At 39.9% G+C, this 9,548-nt stretch overlaps 1 pseudogene; it reads left to right on the top strand.

Annotated features, from left to right (window-relative positions):
- The first annotated feature begins 6,329 nt into the window (after positions 1-6,329).
- Positions 6,330-8,009, top strand: LOC125264039 (annotated as a pseudogene).
- Positions 8,010-9,548: the final 1,539 nt, after the last annotated feature.

Here is a 9,548-nt window from a genome sequence, read left to right as displayed (position 1 = left end):
AATGACTTGCCATATTTCTGCTGTATTTACTCGCTTACATGCATGTCAACCACTGTTCACTGTTTTCCTAAGGCCACTGGGTGGCGGTGGCCCCGGGTGCGAGGGCCCTTTCATCGCTGCTTGCAGCTTGGGGTGGTTCAATGCAATTTCACTTTTTTAACTGTAGTTAGTGTGTAATGTTGCTGCTTGAGCATAAACAATATCTGCAAAGTTACAGCGCTGAAAGTTCAATGCAAACAGAGATATTGTCTTTTAAAGTTCTGGCAGTTTAATGCCTACAAAGACGACCGGATTGGACTACAACAAGCTTCTTCCCGGGTTGGTGACATCATAAACCCTGCAAAACACGCCCTCGAGAACACGCAACAAAGTGGGTGAGGCCATGTGGTGCAGCATAATGGAAGCGGAAGAGTTGTGTTCACCGGACGCGTCAAAAAATAATATAACCCATTATAATATATTTTCTACACTGGATGGAAGTCTACGCTGTGGAAGACAGCTTCCAGAATCTACACAAGTTCAATGCTGGATTTGCACAAAGGCTATTACTGAAAGATGGAGCAGTTCCCACTTTAAAAGCAGAAGCTGCTGTTTATTGGCTTCAAACTGTAAGTACATTTTATTGTTTGTACATGTCTTTCAAACGTATAGTTCTCTTGCTATTTTTGGTTGCATCAAGGACTTATACAAAGAGCAACACGTTTTTGCTTCGCTAGCCAGTTAGCTAAATTCTAGTGTATAACTGTTACTTCTCCAAAAAACATCTATGTTCATAGACAAACAGTTATAAATATAAATTAAACTCTACCTTTACAAAAATGCTACTACTCAGTCATGTAGTCGGCTACAGTAAAGCTTTAATCAGGATAAAACCGTATATTGAAAGCTAACAAACAGCAGTGACAGCATATCTAAACACTTTGACACAAATTAAAAAAAAATTAAATACCATTCATAAACGTCCTTTAAAAGCCATGATTGCAGCTTGACCCTCTTCATCTGGGTCTGATTCGGGTTTAATTTGATACAGAAATATAGACGCCATTATTTACATTTTCACTGAAGCAACGGATGGTAAGGGGCGTGGCGTTTCCGGACGCTTCAGCGAATCACGATACACTCGGCCAGCTACCAACCCGCTAACCAATCTGAGCACGTTGTGTATTTCAGAGGGAGTGGCTTCATAGAAGCAGGAAGTCAAACGAGCCGTTCATATGACAATGGAAACAGAGGTGTAGAATAAAGGTAAAATATATGAAAAATACAGCGTTTTCAAAAAAACTAAGCATTAAGACATGTTAAACTGTGCCCCAAAAACACAATCAAGCCTAGAAAAAAACCACTGAACCACCCCTTTAAGTTGTTTTCACTATTCTGTATTTCTCCATTTTCTGTATTTTTGATCAAATGCAGAGCACAAAAGACTGGCAAAATGTTTCAACATCTAAAAAAAAATCTTACAGACCCCAAACTTTTTGAGAGTAGGGCAAATTGTGTAGTTAAATGATTTTCACTTCAGAATTTAAATTTCCTGATAATTTATTCACCCCCATCTCATCCAAGATGTTCATTTCTTTCTTTCTTCAGTCAAAAAGAAATTATGGTTTTTGAGGAAAACCTGCAGGATTTTTCTCCATATAGTGGACTTCAATGGTTACCTTTGAAGTCCACTTCAACGGGTTGAAGGTCCAAATTGCAGTTTCATTGCAGCTTCAAAGGGCTCTACACAATCCCAGCCGAGGAATAAGGATCTTATCTAGCGAAATGATCTGTCATTTTCTAAAAAAATAAATAAAATTGATATACTTTTTAACCACAAGTACTCGTCTTGCACTAGCTCTGCGATGCACCATGCATTACGTAATCATGTTGGAAAGGTCACGGATGTACCGTGGGTGAAAAACTCAAAATCGTCTGACATCATTGTTTTAACTTGTTTTGTAAAGGCCGTTTGACTTAGTCTTTGCACATTCGCTTTGTAAACACTTGCTTGGTACTTCCGCCTACGTCACACGTGACCTTTCCAACATGATTTCATAATGCGTGGCGCATCGCAGAATTAATGCAAGACCAGCATTTGTGGTTAAAAGGTATATAATCGTTTCGCTAGATACAACCCTTACTCCTCGGCTGGGATCGTGTAGAGCCCTTTGAAGCTTCACTGAAACTGCAAATTGGACCTTCAAATCGTTGATAACCATTGAAGTCCACTATTTGGAGAAAAATCCTGGAATGTTTTCCTCAAAAACCATAATTTACTTTTGACTGAAGAAAGAAAGACATGAACATCTTGGATGACATGGGCATGAGTAAATTATCAGGAAATTTTAATTCTGAAGTGAACTAATCCTTTAATGTAACACTGGATGCAATATAACATGAATTCATGCATATGTACAGTATATTTGGTTACACCAGGTTATTTAACACCCAAGGTGACTTCCACATGTTGAGGAAGTCAGAGTTAGATAAGGGAAATCTCCTGATCTGAATAAGAATCTCCTCTCATTACACTTCAAGATCTCAAATGGTTATTAACCATAGAGGAAGCACAAGGAGGGGCTGACAACACAAACAAGGAGAAAGAAAAAAACAGACTGACATTTCACAAGCTTTCATCCCTGTCCCATCATGCATCAGGGGACACTTCTGGCATTTTGTCTCCTCTTTTTTCCTCGTTTTCATCAGTGTCGTCGACGGAGGTCACCTCCGTGACCCCAATATTGCAAACTGTCACTCAGAGTAAGTGAGTTTATCAACACACATCTAATCGGCCAGCCTCTCCGCAGGGAATTTAACCATCTGCATACTGAGATTGGCTTTTCCCTCCCTTTCCTGCTCGGAGTCGAGGAGGCGTCGCCCCGTGCTCGCATAATTATCAACGATAAAGAGCGGCGCTAACAAGAATGTCATGGTATATTAGTGTCACAGACACATTTAGACACCTAAATGATATGGATTCTGTAGTTGAAAGTCAGAGGTCAACGATAACATGGGAGGCTTAAGAGGGTATTTACAATTCTGAAACTTTACAAATTATCATATATGGTAAGATCTTTGCAAACAAGCAGCAGTATATACGTATATAAGCCCGAAGAACTAAAAACACAATCTGACTCGAAAATCCAGAAAAGAACGATGTGGAATCAGCAGAAACGTGCTTATGTGTAATTTAGGCAATAATTATGTTCCTGTGGCCTTTTTCCGCACGTGCCAGATAATTGGTAGGTTTTACAATACGCTGCTGACCTTATTCTCCCCCCTACTGTTGCAAGTGAGCTCTTTTTTTTTTTTTTTTGTAAGCTTTTTTGTGAGACCATGTGCTGTCACCGTGTAGGTGTATGTGCATGTGTTTCTGTGTTTGTGACATTGAAACAGCAGGCTCCATATTGTCCTTCATCTGTTTATGGTAATTATGGCTTTTATACCTTCTCAGCACAGGAGGCTAGTCGGCCCGAAAGGTTCAAACGCTTTATAGGGTAACATCTGCACTAGTAAAGCCCTTTGTATCAAGCATGCGTGTGTTTTCCTTTTCTTATATAAAGGATGAAATATCATGCGCTTGTCACAGCAAAATCCCTTCCTATGTTCATTGTACGAAAATTCAATAACGTGTTATTAAAAATGCTCGCAGCCATTGTAAAGACGACCCGCATGTTTAGACCGAGGTGGAGAGCTGATAGCGCATTTTAATGAGAGTGTGATTCACGGCAAGAAAAAGGTGAATAAAAGACTGAAAAACAAAATGTGTCATGCGGAACAATAAGCTGCAACAACTATATCTGCATTCTGACAGAGTTACATAAAACACTGGAAAGGGCTGCTCAGACTCTGTGTGGTCAGACATGCCGTTCATTTCAGCTAAATGTGGAGGACATGTCTGTGTGTAACTTTGCTCTTCATATTGACAACCAAAGTGGTCCAATAAGGGTCTCATCCAGTTTCACATTTGCCATTACATAGGCACATCCTTCTCTCTCCGTACTTCAGATGGTTTTTCCTCTCATTTCATCCCTATTCATCCCAAATTTTCCTATCTCTCCTATCTGACTGTCCTTTCTCCCTCCTCCTGCTACATCCCTCTCTTTTCCCCTCTCTTAGTGCCTTGTCATTCATCAGTGGCTAATCTCTTAGGTTAGTGGAGGTCAGGTAAGATCAAGAGGCCAACTCCCTGGTGCTCCTGCTGAACAAATAACAGATAGTGAACTCTGAACCTCGCCTTTGCATGAGAATCAACATCATTTTTCTGCAGCTGGTTACCACAGCAACCAGGACTCTGCCAAATGCCTGCCCTAGGGTTTGAGACACCCCCCTCTTTCTTTCTCTCTCTCTCTCTCTCTCTCTCACTTACTTCCCTCTCATCTGCATCACAGATGAGTCCTCTCTCTACTCTGCACAAAAAAGAGGGGGAAAAAAATCATTCATCCATAATTCATTGTGTGTGTCCCACCCCCCTTCCGGCACGACAGCCCATCCTAGTAACAGGAACCTAGCAACAGCAACAACTCTCCACTAGGCTTTCAGCCTATGGGGAACTTTCAAATCTCATCAAATTCAGCCAATAGGGTGAGAGAGGAGAGGAGAGGAGGGAAGGGGAGAATAGTGTTTTTCTAGACAACTGTGTAGCACAGTCATGGTGTGTTCCAATCGTCCAATAGTGCCCTGCGAAGTGAACTTCAAATGGGATTCATCTTAAGTGAGTATAAATCACATAAGATATGTCCATTACAATGCATGAGCGTGGGTTACACAACAGTTAAGAAGACACATCATATTTATTTTTGTATTAAACTTTGCAACATTTTCACTAAATAAAAGGATTTCAGGCATGTTGATTTATAATTAATGATTTATGTTTTTTGTTATAAATTGCCATTATTATATACATATTAATGTAATTATTATGTTCTTTATTAATTATATAATTGTAATTTATATAATAATATGTAACATTTATATAATCATTTTATATATAGTATAATGTTATCATACTCAAAACAACTAATCTGCAGCGTTTCTAATGTTTGATGACTTTGCAAGACATTCCAAAATAAAGGCTGACAAATGAGGAAAAGAAAAATATATATTTTGTGAAATTTACCATTAGAAGCAAAGCTAAAGTAATAAATAAAAGATTTGTCCTTGAGCTGATAGGACCAATAATAAAGCAAGTCCAATATTTCTATTTTAAATAAATACATATTGAAATATCTTATAGTAGGACTATTTAAGCTCTTACAGGAACACACAACACTAGTACAGAATAATGAATTCTGATCATTTATCTTTTCTTGGCCACTTGACCTATTGACATATGCAGTGAACCATACGACAAAGAGACCAGAGCAATGCACATCAACAATTATCCTGTCCAATGATGGAAAATTAAAGCCCTGCATTTGTCAAACTGAACGTGAAGATTTCTGAAGAACCCAAAAAATGTGTTCCAAGTCTGTTCTGATCAGCCAGACAGCAGGGAAAAACAATGCTAAATGCAAATATCAAAAGGCGTTTATTATGAAAGGATTATAAATGTGTAAATTATCTTGACAAATAAGGTACTATATGCAGTCACACTCATCCTGTCTATCTGCAGGTGGTACAGATGTTGCAGTGTACACTGGTCCATCGGCTACAGTAGGACATAAATGAAGAATCTCGGTCAGCTTATATAACCACACATCTAAACATCAGAGAGAGTTTGTTCACTATGTTGGGTTCCAGCCAGTATAACTTTGGTCATATTTGATCTATGGTGTTTTTGGCAGCCAGCTGTCCAGCAACTGGTGCTAGCCAAGCAGTTACATGCAGTTATTATAGTCTCTGTCTTACAAGAGATCTTTTTCACCATGAAATGTGAAGCTGGCTTGAGAATTTTTTTTTTTTATTATAAACTATTGTAGCCTTTGAGTTGATCATGTTCTCTCTGTATGCAGCAAAAACCCAGAGGATATATCTGTAAGAAAATAAAATGTTAGCATTATTAGCATTAGTCATTTGAATAATTTCTTTGGAATGACCCTCCAGGTTGTCTTTTTTACACAGCATCAATTTTAGCCTTTTCAGTCCTGGCAAGTTGTATTCTCTGGGTATAGTATAAGATACAATGGAAAGCTGATTGTATATTAAATTAAATTAAATTGCTGAAAGACTTGCAAACAATATTCTAAAACATTTATGATAATGAAAAAACATTTACTATTAATGTGCTGTTCATGAGAGACTTGGAAAACAAAGAAGCAATGAATCACATTTTAAACTAAAAAATTTAGATAATGCCGTTAGAATGAGTTCCTCAAATGCATGAAACTATAGGTTACTGGAAAAGTATGGTCTGGACGCACATCAAGGATTTGACGGCTAGGGTAAGGATCATGTCCTGATTTTGCCAAGTTAGTTGTGTTACTGAAACAACATTTCTGTCTGAAAATTTAATCCTAAGAGATTTAATCCTGAGAACAATGACCACCCTAATAGTGCACATCGCAGCTGAGTGATTTGGAACCGAGGCATCCAAGCCTGCTCTATCAGCATGTGCTCCAAGCCGCAGAGCAAGGAAAATCCAGTGCCTCAGGGAAGAACTCGGGCTGCTTAAGAGGCAATACAAGTCAGCAGGGGAAGTCGAGAGAGCTGGTCTAGCAGATCTGAGAGCAATCCTAAGGAAACAACTCTTGACCTTACGGAGGGCAGAGTTCCACAGAAGGAGGCGGAAGGAGAGAGATAGGAACCCATTCAAGTTGACCAAGCAGCTCCTTGGCCAAAAGAGGGCTGGCCGCCTCACCTGCTCCAAAGATGCCATAAACGACCACCTCAAGGCCACCTACAGTGACTCCATGAGAAATCAACCGCTGGGTCCATGCGCTGCGCTTAAAAAAAACACCACCAGAGCCTTCATCAGACTTCGACCTGAAGGAGCCCTGCCTAAAGGAAGTGGAGGAAGTGGTGAAGAGAGCAAGATCGAGCTCAGCACCAGGCCCAAGTGGAGTGCCCTACAAGGTGTATAAGAACTGCCCAAAGCTATTACATCAGCTTTAGAGGGTACTGAAGGTGATCTGGAGGAGAGGGAAGATCGCCCAGCCATGGAGGTATGCTGAGGGAGTGTGCATACCAAAAGAGGAGAAGTCTGAGAATATCGACTAGTTTTGGGTCATCTCCTTGCTTAGTGTGGAGAGTAAAATCTTCTTTAGCATTGTGGCTAAGAGGCTTTCCAACTTCCTGTTGAGTAATAAGTACATTGACACGTCGGTGCAAAAGGGAGGTATACCAGGAGTTCCCGGTTGTCTGGAACACACGGGCATGATAACCCAGCTTATCAGGGAAGCAAGAGAAGGCAGAGGGGACCTGGCTGTACTGTGGCTGGACCTCACCAGTGCCTATGGATCAGCCTGAGAGTCTCCACAGGCCAGCTTACATCTGACTGGCACCAGCTGGAGGTGGGGATAATCACTAGCTGTACCAACTCGGTGACCCTCTTTGCGCTGGCAATGAATATGCTGGTCAAGGCAGCTGAAACAGAGTGCAGAGGCCCTCTCAGCAAGTCTGGAGTAAGGCAACCTCCCATAAGAGCCTTCATAGACGACCTCACAGTTACAACAACGGAGGTACCAGGAGCCAGGTGGATCCTACAGGGGTTGGAGAGACTCATGTTATGGGCACGCATGAGCTTCAAACCCGCAAAATCCAGGTCCTTGGATGTAAAGAAGGGGAAGGTTACAGACAGATTCCGCTTCAGGCTGGGAGAACACCAGATTCCATCAGTCACTGAGAAACTAGTGAAGAGCCTTGGAAAGGTCTTCAACTGCAGTCTGAATGACAGAGACTCCATTAAGGCAACCGATGCTGACTTGGAGGGATGGTTGAGAACAGTGGACAAGTCTGGGCTGGCTGGACAGTCAGAGGAATGGAAATGGATGGAGGACCAGGTGCATGCCAGTAGAGGTGGGCAGCAGGGGATTTGCCAGCCACTCCCTGAGCAAGGCCTACAGTACGCTGGGCATAACAGGTGCTAACCGAAGAAGAGCCATAGGCAACAACATGGAGGCAGCAGAAAAAGCATCCAGATGGCTCTGGGTGAAGAGGGGAGAGCCATGGGGGCACTAGTCTGATCAGCCTCGGTCGCGTCGCCAGGACGAGGGTGTCTGTTTTAAGACCCGAAACACCCAGTGACTCCTGGAAACAACACTGATGATGTGTCCAAGGTTGTGCATCAGAAGATGTTTCTGTAAACTAAACATATCCCTACCCCTAAACTTAACCCTAAATAAGTTATCCCTAAAATCAAAGAGAAATTATATGAATAACACTGATGTAGAAGCACCTAACCCTGGCTGTAAGCCTAAACTTGACATAAAATGTAAACTTGTCCCTCAAATCTGATTGGTTTATTGAAATGTTGTTCCAGAATCAACAAACATGTTATTTCAGGAGCATGTTGTATTTCAGGAGCATGTTGAACTTGATGAAATCAGGTTCTGTAGATTCATTCTTTAATAAAGCATGCGGAAGGTGCAGATTTTTATGACTCCAACTCTATGGGGAAGATGTTCGATTGAGAAAAACGATGGAATCAGGAAAATCAACAACCAAAGAGCTTCAAAAATGTAAAATCACAAGAAAATATTGTTCCAGTATATTGAAGTACTAAAACATAAATAAGTAGACATGAGCTTAGCAGGTCTGCAGGAATTACAATACAATGATTATGGGCAGGTGGTTGTAGACAAAAATCCAACATCAAAGAGGCTCAAATGTCTGTCATTCATGCATCACAGCAGACAAATGAAACCAAAGCAACACTTCAATTAAAAAAACAAAAAAAACAAAAAACAAAACAAGGCCATTACGACAAATGTCACTGACAAATAGTCATTTTATTTAAAAAAAAAAAAATATATATATATATATATTATTATTATTATTATTATTATGATTATTATTTTTATTATTATTTTGTTATTTGTCAATAATTTCAGATTTACTGAACCCTACATGAAATGTGAATTTTCAGTGACATGACTCGTTTGTGGTTTATTGTGGCTGTGAGAACCTAAAGCGTTGCTCTTATCATGTCAATCATCGCAATTTCATGAGTGACTAGTGTTCCATACAATAATTGACTCTATGCATGATCAGTTCTGCATTCAGCCTCAGTGGCCACTGCTACTTCCGGTGCAGCGTAGTGCATGGAAATTGTGAGAAAATTAAGTACAAAATTAAATCTTGAGGAAGTGGTACACATCAGGACAAAGCAATTTTGATATGATCCACCTTTATGCTAAAGCTTTTGGAACTCATTACTAAAATTATGTTTTAATATAATATACTAAAATGTAATATTTATAATTATTTACTTAACTATAATACTATAATGGTATACTATACTTAATATTATACCAGAGGCTCGCATAAAAACTGACATTTTAGTAGAAATATGTAGGCAGTAGGTATACATTGAGGGATTCAATCACACATTTAAATACAGTTGTCAATCATAAACCTTGCATATACGTAAAAAGTAAAAAGTAAAATAGCAGACAAAACTTTACATA

Source organism: Megalobrama amblycephala, linkage group LG3, assembly GCF_018812025.1.
Source record: "Megalobrama amblycephala isolate DHTTF-2021 linkage group LG3, ASM1881202v1, whole genome shotgun sequence".
Lineage (NCBI taxonomy): Eukaryota > Metazoa > Chordata > Actinopteri > Cypriniformes > Xenocyprididae > Megalobrama > Megalobrama amblycephala.
The sequence above is the reverse complement of the archived record's forward strand: the minus strand, read 5'-3'. Positions and strand labels throughout refer to the sequence as shown.